Genomic DNA, 7,181 nt, shown 5'->3' with positions numbered 1-7,181 from the left:
GGCCAGCCTGGTCTACAAGAGCTAGTTCCAGGCCAGGCTTCAAAGCTACAGAGAAACCCTGTCTCATAAAACAAAACAAAACAACAACAACAACAACAACAAAAAGAGTTGGGGTGAGCCTGACATAGGCAGGTCTTTAATCCCAGCACTCATGGAGGCAGAGGCAGTTGGATCTCTGGGAGTTCGGGGCCAACCTGGTCTACAAAGTGAATTCCAGGACAGCCAGTACTGTTACACAGAGAAACACTGTCTCAAAACAAAACAAAATAAAAAACAAAACAAATAACAACAACAAAAAAGAATCAGGGGTGGGGCCACCATCTTATGGTCCCAGTGCTAAGGCAGGAGGTGGGGAACCTTGGTCAGCAACTATAGCCAAATAGGTGACATCCTGTCTGAAGAAACAGGTGAAATGACCCCTGAGCTCGAGTCTGACCTCCACACGGATGACTGAAGGGTAAAGAGCTTGTGTGCAAATGTGAGGACCAGAGTTCAGATCCCTGGACCCCACAAAAAAGCGGGGTGCGCATGGCAGCCCACCTGTAGTCCCAGGGTATGGGAAGTAGAGACAGAATTCCTCAGTACAAGCTGGAAATCCAGGCTACCTGGAGTTGTCAAGAATGGGTTTCAGTGTCAAGATATAAGGTACAGAATGATTTTAGAAGACACCCTCCATATGCACATGGACACATGTGAACACACACACACACACCAATATATCAAGTTAAATAATCTAAGAGGAAAAAGATATTAGATCAGTTAACACCGAGGAGAACAAACAGTTTGTGTTCTGCACGCAGAATCGTTAAATTTGAAAGCAGAAAGTAAAGGTAAAATTCTTCAAGGCAGACAGGTGCGGACTCGGTACCTGAAGCAGTTCCAGGCCAAAACTACAGAGGACTGTTGCCCAGAAACTATGTGAACCCTGACACACTGAAGCGGTCTCCTCGCGGTGCTGACAGAGAGGATAAATCCCTTTCAACCAAGAATCCTGTCCCCAGTGAAAACCACCTTTCAAAAAAAAGAAAGACAAATGCATTTTTCCCAGGCAAGTGAAAACGAGGGACTTACTGCCAGCCGGGCTTGCCCTGCTCGACAAATTGAGCTTATTAGAGGAAGCGAACGGGGAGGCGGGGATCTTGGATGCAGAGGAAGAAATGGGAAAGGAAAGTGCTGAACATGGTAAAAGTGAAGACAAATACCGTTGGTTTTTCTTATGTTTAACTTCTCTAAAAATACATGACAGCCTAAAGCAAAGATGTTTACAATGTGCAGTGTGTTTACACCGCGTGTAAAAGTAAAATATACATGACAACAAGTGCCAGGGCTCCCGAGGGGTGAATTGGGAACGAGAGCAAGATTACTGCCTGCTCTGTGAATCTGTGTCACGGCAGGCACTCAAAACCAAACCACGATCAAATCAAGATGCGGACTGCCAACCCCCGGGAACCACTGGCTTTTTGTGAAAGACGTATAAACGCAACTATTTCTCCCACTACGAGAAGTCAAACTTGAGTCCAGATACCCAGGCGTTACCTGACAGTGCCTGTCGCCTGAGAAGTGGGGTCTCCCAGAAGCATCTGCAACCACCTTTGATGTTGCCCCCTCCTGCTGACTCTTTAATTGCATTTGTCATTCAGTTGCATGGTTTGTCACCGGAAACTGGGTATGTGTGTGTGTGTGTGTGTGTGTGTGTGTGTATGTGTGTGTGTGTATGATATATATGGACATATCTCAGGCTTAACTGCATGTTACCAGGACCTTTGCCTCTCCTGCCACCGTCATTCCACACACTGTGCCCTCCTTGCTGATTCCTCAGGCCCTCATGAGCTCAGCTATAGTGACTGTAGGCATCTGGATGTGCTCTTTTTCCTGGACTGGTCCATGGTGCCGTTGGACTCTACTTCCACGCCTTGGCTTTCTTGGCATCTGGACATCAGCCTTGGTGAGGTGGGAGGCCATCTGTCTAGCACACAGTGTATGGCAGATACCCATCATCATGCTGAAAAAGGATGGGATGAAAATGTGAGTGCCCATAAGATGTTCTTGAGAAATGATGCCCGCTGGCTGCATAGGAGCTTTTGCTGCAGTGCCTGGGGCTCCCTTGAGGCATCAGGGACCAGCTGGAAGGGGCTACGCTCCCCAATCTACCTGATCACAGAATATTTTAGGAATTTTATATTTAGAATGATGTGTGTACATATGGATGTATAGGTGCACATGAGTGCAGTACCTGACCAGGCCAGCAGAGGGAACTGGATCTCCTGGAGATGGAATGTCAGGAGGTTGGCAAGAGCAGCAGACACTCTAACTGCTGAGCCATCTCTTGGCCCCACAGAACATTTCGTGTAGGGAGGGAAAATTTGGTTTGGGAATTGCTGATAATTACATGGCTTATTATTTTTCTTCTGCAAATGGATACCTGGCTTTCACATCTACTCCTGTGTGTGTGCACATACGTGCATTTTTATGTGTGCATATAAGTACATGCATGTGTGTGTACATTCATGCTCCTTGGAGCATTCAGACAATGGCTGATCTTACATGATAGTGGTCATATAATATTAAACTAGCTCTGGGGACAAACTGCTCCACTTGCTGTACTTCCTGTCAGTCACCCAGTAGCCTAAGACACTTATGAAGTCACATACAGCACATGATTGATACTTGGTAATGATAGCATGCAGCTATGGTGCCGGTGACATGTTAACCACAGGTAGCAAGCTGTTTGTTAGCATTCTGGCATATTCTTATCCATGAAATAACAGCTGAGTGTGTAAAACAGTTGCATCTAGAAGCAGACTGAGTAATGGCAATGACCCACCCCATCCAAGCTTGCAGGAGTCATGATCTCCGGCAGAGGCAGGTTTCCCAGGGTGCATTTCTGTCTGTTTTTGAGACAGTCAGCTATGTAGTTGAAGCTGGCTTTGAACTTGGTGTGTAGCCCAGCCTGGTCTTGGAGTCTAGATCCTTCTACCTCAGCCTTCCCAGCATGGACTGCCACCTGGCTCCAAGGATACACTGCTGATGACATACTCTGCCACGATTCAGCACGTGACCATGTGCACACACACAGCAGCGTATCCACACACACGGAATACACTGATGTACATGCATACGCGTGTGTGTTTATGTGCTTCCTTCCTTACATTCCTGTCTTCTGCAGTGCGGGTGAGCACCACGGAGGCTGGTTCAGTCAATCACAGCTGCCCTGGGGTGCCACTAGGCCACAGCAGTCTAGGGCTTGTGGGGCTCCGCGGGCTCTGAGCCATACTGTGCCATGCTGCCTGGGGTTGGAACCTGATGGATCCACTTGTTGCTTGTCTGCTTGTGGCCCAGGGCCTGTGGTTCACCACTGTGGCTCAGTGGTCTTGTCGGTAAGATGGGACACGGTTGACAGTGCTGGCAGCTGTTCACAGGTGCAGTGACTACAGACTGGCCGTCGCCAAGCTGGCAGAGCAGACAGCCCCCGGATCATGGATACCAGGACTGCGTGTGCCCTCACTGTAGAGTATCGCCTGCTATAATTGCTACACTGTCCTGACCAGCAGGCCGCTTTCCTCCTGTGCCCATGACCAGTGTCCTGAGGTCTAGCTGTGACCTGTGACTAGGTCCTTCATTTGGAGGCAGATAAAAGGCTCAGGGAGATCCACGTGGCTGCCTTAAGATGAGGGCAGCACACACACAAATGAGCCTTTGATGGTGTTGCAATATGGGAGCCAGGAGTCCAGTCAGCCCCCAGGACCTCACGATGCTGCCTGGGGGAGGCCAGGGCTGACGTCACTTGAGGGTGAGGTCTGGTCTTTCCTCTTGGTCTACCTGTCACCGAGGAAGCTGGGTGACACATAAAGATTAGTTATACCACAGCAGCTGATATGTGACATACTTATGGTCCCATACCTTATGACAGGTTCATGGTGAAGAATCCCCCCCACCACCACTGTTTTGACCCTAACGTTCACCTTAGAGGACGGTAATGCATTAGCAGCAAGCACTGTCAGGATGCTGTCGAGGGAGGTGTCTAGTATGGTTTGAGTAACCTGGAAGGGCTTGGGTCCCCATCACTGGGGAGCAAGATGATTTATTACATACCCATGGGTGGTCACTGCTGTCTGTAGGACACATTAACCCTTCTTGTGCTGGCATTGCACATCCTGGGCTTTTGCCGAAGGCCCAAAGCAGTTCGCTGTGGAGTGACTTTGAAAACAATTAAGTTAGGTTGAAAATAACTAAGCTGGTCGCTTTGCAGACGCCGCTGTCCCCTCTCACCACTTGCTGTGAGAACACAACCCCACCGTGTTCTTCGACATCGCGGCCGATGGCGAGCCCTTGGGCCGCGTCTCCTTCAAGCTGTTTGCAGACAAAGTTCCAAAGACAGCAGAAAACTTTCGTGCTCTGAGCACTGGAGAGAAAGGATTTGGATATAAGGGTTCTTCCTTTCACAGGATTATTCCAGGATTCATGTGCCAGGGTGGTGACTTCACACGCCATAATGGCACTGGCGGCAGATCCATCTACAGAGAAAAATTTGAGGATGAGAACTTCATCCTGAAGCATACAGGTCCTGGCATCTTGTCCATGGCAAATGCTGGACCAAACACAAACGGTTCCCAGTTTTTTATCTGCACCACTAAGACTGAGTGGCTGGATGGCAAACATGTGGTCTTTGGGAAGGTGAAAGAAGGCATGAACATTGTGGAAGCCATGGAGCGTTTTGGGTCCAGGAATGGCAAGGCCAGCAAGAAGATCACCATTTCTGACTATGGACAACTATAATTCTTTTGACTTGTGGGCTTCTTACCCACCAGACCATTCCTTCTGTAGCTCAGGAGAGCACCCCAATCCCATCTGCTCACAATACCCTTCATCTCTGCTCTCACTGAAGTTCTTTGGGTTCCATATTTTCCGCATTCCCCTTCAAGTCTAGCTGGATTGCAGAGTTAAGTTTATGATTATAAATAAAAACTAAGTAAGAAAAAAAAAAGAAAATAACTAAGCTGTGTTGGCACACCCCTGGGAGGGTGGGGGACCTGGAAGCCAGAACGGCATAGCTCAACCTAAGGGACAGCAGGCAGGAGCAGCTGAGGCAGCAGCAAAAGAAACCAGCAGATCCTGGGGGAGGGGGGGCAAGGACACACTCCTACGGAGAGATGGTCCCGGGGCTCAGCATGGGAAGGTCCCTAACTGTCCATCACACTAATCTGGCTGGCGGTACTGGGGAGAAAGGGCTCGTCAGATAAGGAGAACATTAAGCCCTCCATCTGTGGGCCCTGTTATTCTCCAACACGAGCCACTGGAATTGTGTTCCTGTCCACTCACAGCCTCCAGGGGGCAGAATGTCTTTCCTGGACCCTTTTTGTACAGTGTAGTGAAGAGCTGATAACTTGGCTTATTCATTTCAGAGCAAGAAGTTTCTGGTTTACAGCAATCAGGATTGGCACCTGCTTTGGTGGAGGGGTTTCTTTCTGAGCCGGAATGTTCATTTGTAAATTCCATGTCGGGGACAGCAGATCACTCCTGTCATCCTAGTGCTCAGGAGGCTGAGACAGGAGGATTTCTGAGAGTTCCAGGCCAGGCTGGGATATATATAGAGTGAGACCTTACCTAAAAACAAACTTTCGCCCATGATGTCATTTATTTACTTATTCTCTGTGTGGGGTGGTTTTGTTTGTCATGGTTCGTTTTGTGCCGCACCTCTAACAGGGACCCTACCATGACTAAACAGGACTTGACCTGAGTGAGGCCTACCATCTTGCATACCCACTGGTGTTGGTTGCTGTCTTCCATTACAGGGCAAGCAACTGAAGAAGGGCAGTCACAAAGACAGCCCTGCTCTGTCTGTTTGGCACCAGCTTGTGTCTAACCCCATGTGTTTACCTGGGACGCTACATCATTCTTTAGAGTCATGGGACAATAAAGAGACAAAATGCATCCACGGTTCTCTGTGCAAAGGTGCTCTAGCCAATCCCGGTCCTGGTCCTGAGTGATTGGCTGAAGCCAAACCAGTCCCAGGTGCTGGCAGTTTCCCAGAGTACATCTGTACAAACTCATCACTCAGGTCTCTGGAGCTATGGAGGACAATAGGCGTGGGGCCTTCCTGGGGGCTGGAGAGCCCTGGAGGCTGGAAGGAAGTGTCTCCTGCATCCACCTTCTGGTTAACATTTCCTTATCTCTACTAAATTTCTTCTATTTATAGTCAAAGTCATTAAACCATTAAACGCTGGGGACTAAAGAAGACTTACAGAGGTTTGTCAAGCACAGTGTCCTCTTAGAAGCTGAGTGGGTTGAAGCTCTGGGTTAGCACGTGGCATTTTGTACAGCTCTGTGAGGTCAGCATTTTCCTGCTGGAGTGTACTCTGCTGGCACAGCTGGCTTCATGGGCACAGGTGATCTGCCCTGCCGAGCACAGCCCTTCCCTTGCTCAGTCCATCCCAGCTCACTTTTTAAGGCTGCTCAGGAACAACCCACTTTAGATTTTTTATTATAAATAATGAACAGATATCTTTATGTACTTTGCTTTCTTTCACTGAGATTAAGATTAATACATATATGTATTTGTAATATAATTAATAAGTCAAGTTAATGCATTTAAATAAATATTATAACTTCTAAAAACTAACTTTCAATACTACCAAATAAATATAATAACATCAATGCTGAAATTAATGGTAAATATTTTGTTAGCTAGAATATTTATAAAGACAATCTGTAATGCATTTATGATCTAGTTTAAATACATATTATTATATATATAGTGGGCAAAAATAAGCTTTTTATGTGTTAATTCTCCAAAAAGCTGCTGTGTTGGGGAGTGTTTATTAGGGTAATTTTGACTAGTATTGGTTAATGTAATCAATTTTGACAATTGTTATTTGTAATACATTTCTGGTATAACTCAATATGTGTTATTGTCATCTCCCTAGGAGAATCTCTGACACAAAATATATACATGTATACCACCAAGTTAAAAATAACTCAGGCAGTGTGAAAAAATGGGGAAAACTGCAGGGCAAAAACCGAACTGGACCAGAAGGGCAGCTCCCAACTCGGTTTTGGTCACAGCTGATACTTGTTCTGGTCCTTGTTTCTGTGCACCATGCACCCTGCACCGGGTACCGTGTAAGGTTGGTGCGTGGGGTGCGGTCTTCACTCTGCGGGTTTCCGGTGTGAGCCTTGGCTGA

The 7,181-nt window shown here is 47.4% G+C and overlaps 1 pseudogene; it reads left to right on the top strand.

The window, feature by feature from the left end:
- The first annotated feature begins 1,425 nt into the window (after nucleotides 1-1,425).
- Nucleotides 1,426-4,791, top strand: LOC142853114 (peptidyl-prolyl cis-trans isomerase A pseudogene; annotated as a pseudogene).
- Nucleotides 4,792-7,181: the final 2,390 nt, after the last annotated feature.

Source organism: Microtus pennsylvanicus, chromosome 6, assembly GCF_037038515.1.
Source record: "Microtus pennsylvanicus isolate mMicPen1 chromosome 6, mMicPen1.hap1, whole genome shotgun sequence".
Taxonomy (NCBI): domain Eukaryota; kingdom Metazoa; phylum Chordata; class Mammalia; order Rodentia; family Cricetidae; genus Microtus; species Microtus pennsylvanicus.
Note: the sequence above shows the minus strand (reverse complement) of the source record. Positions and strands in the feature narration are given on the sequence as shown.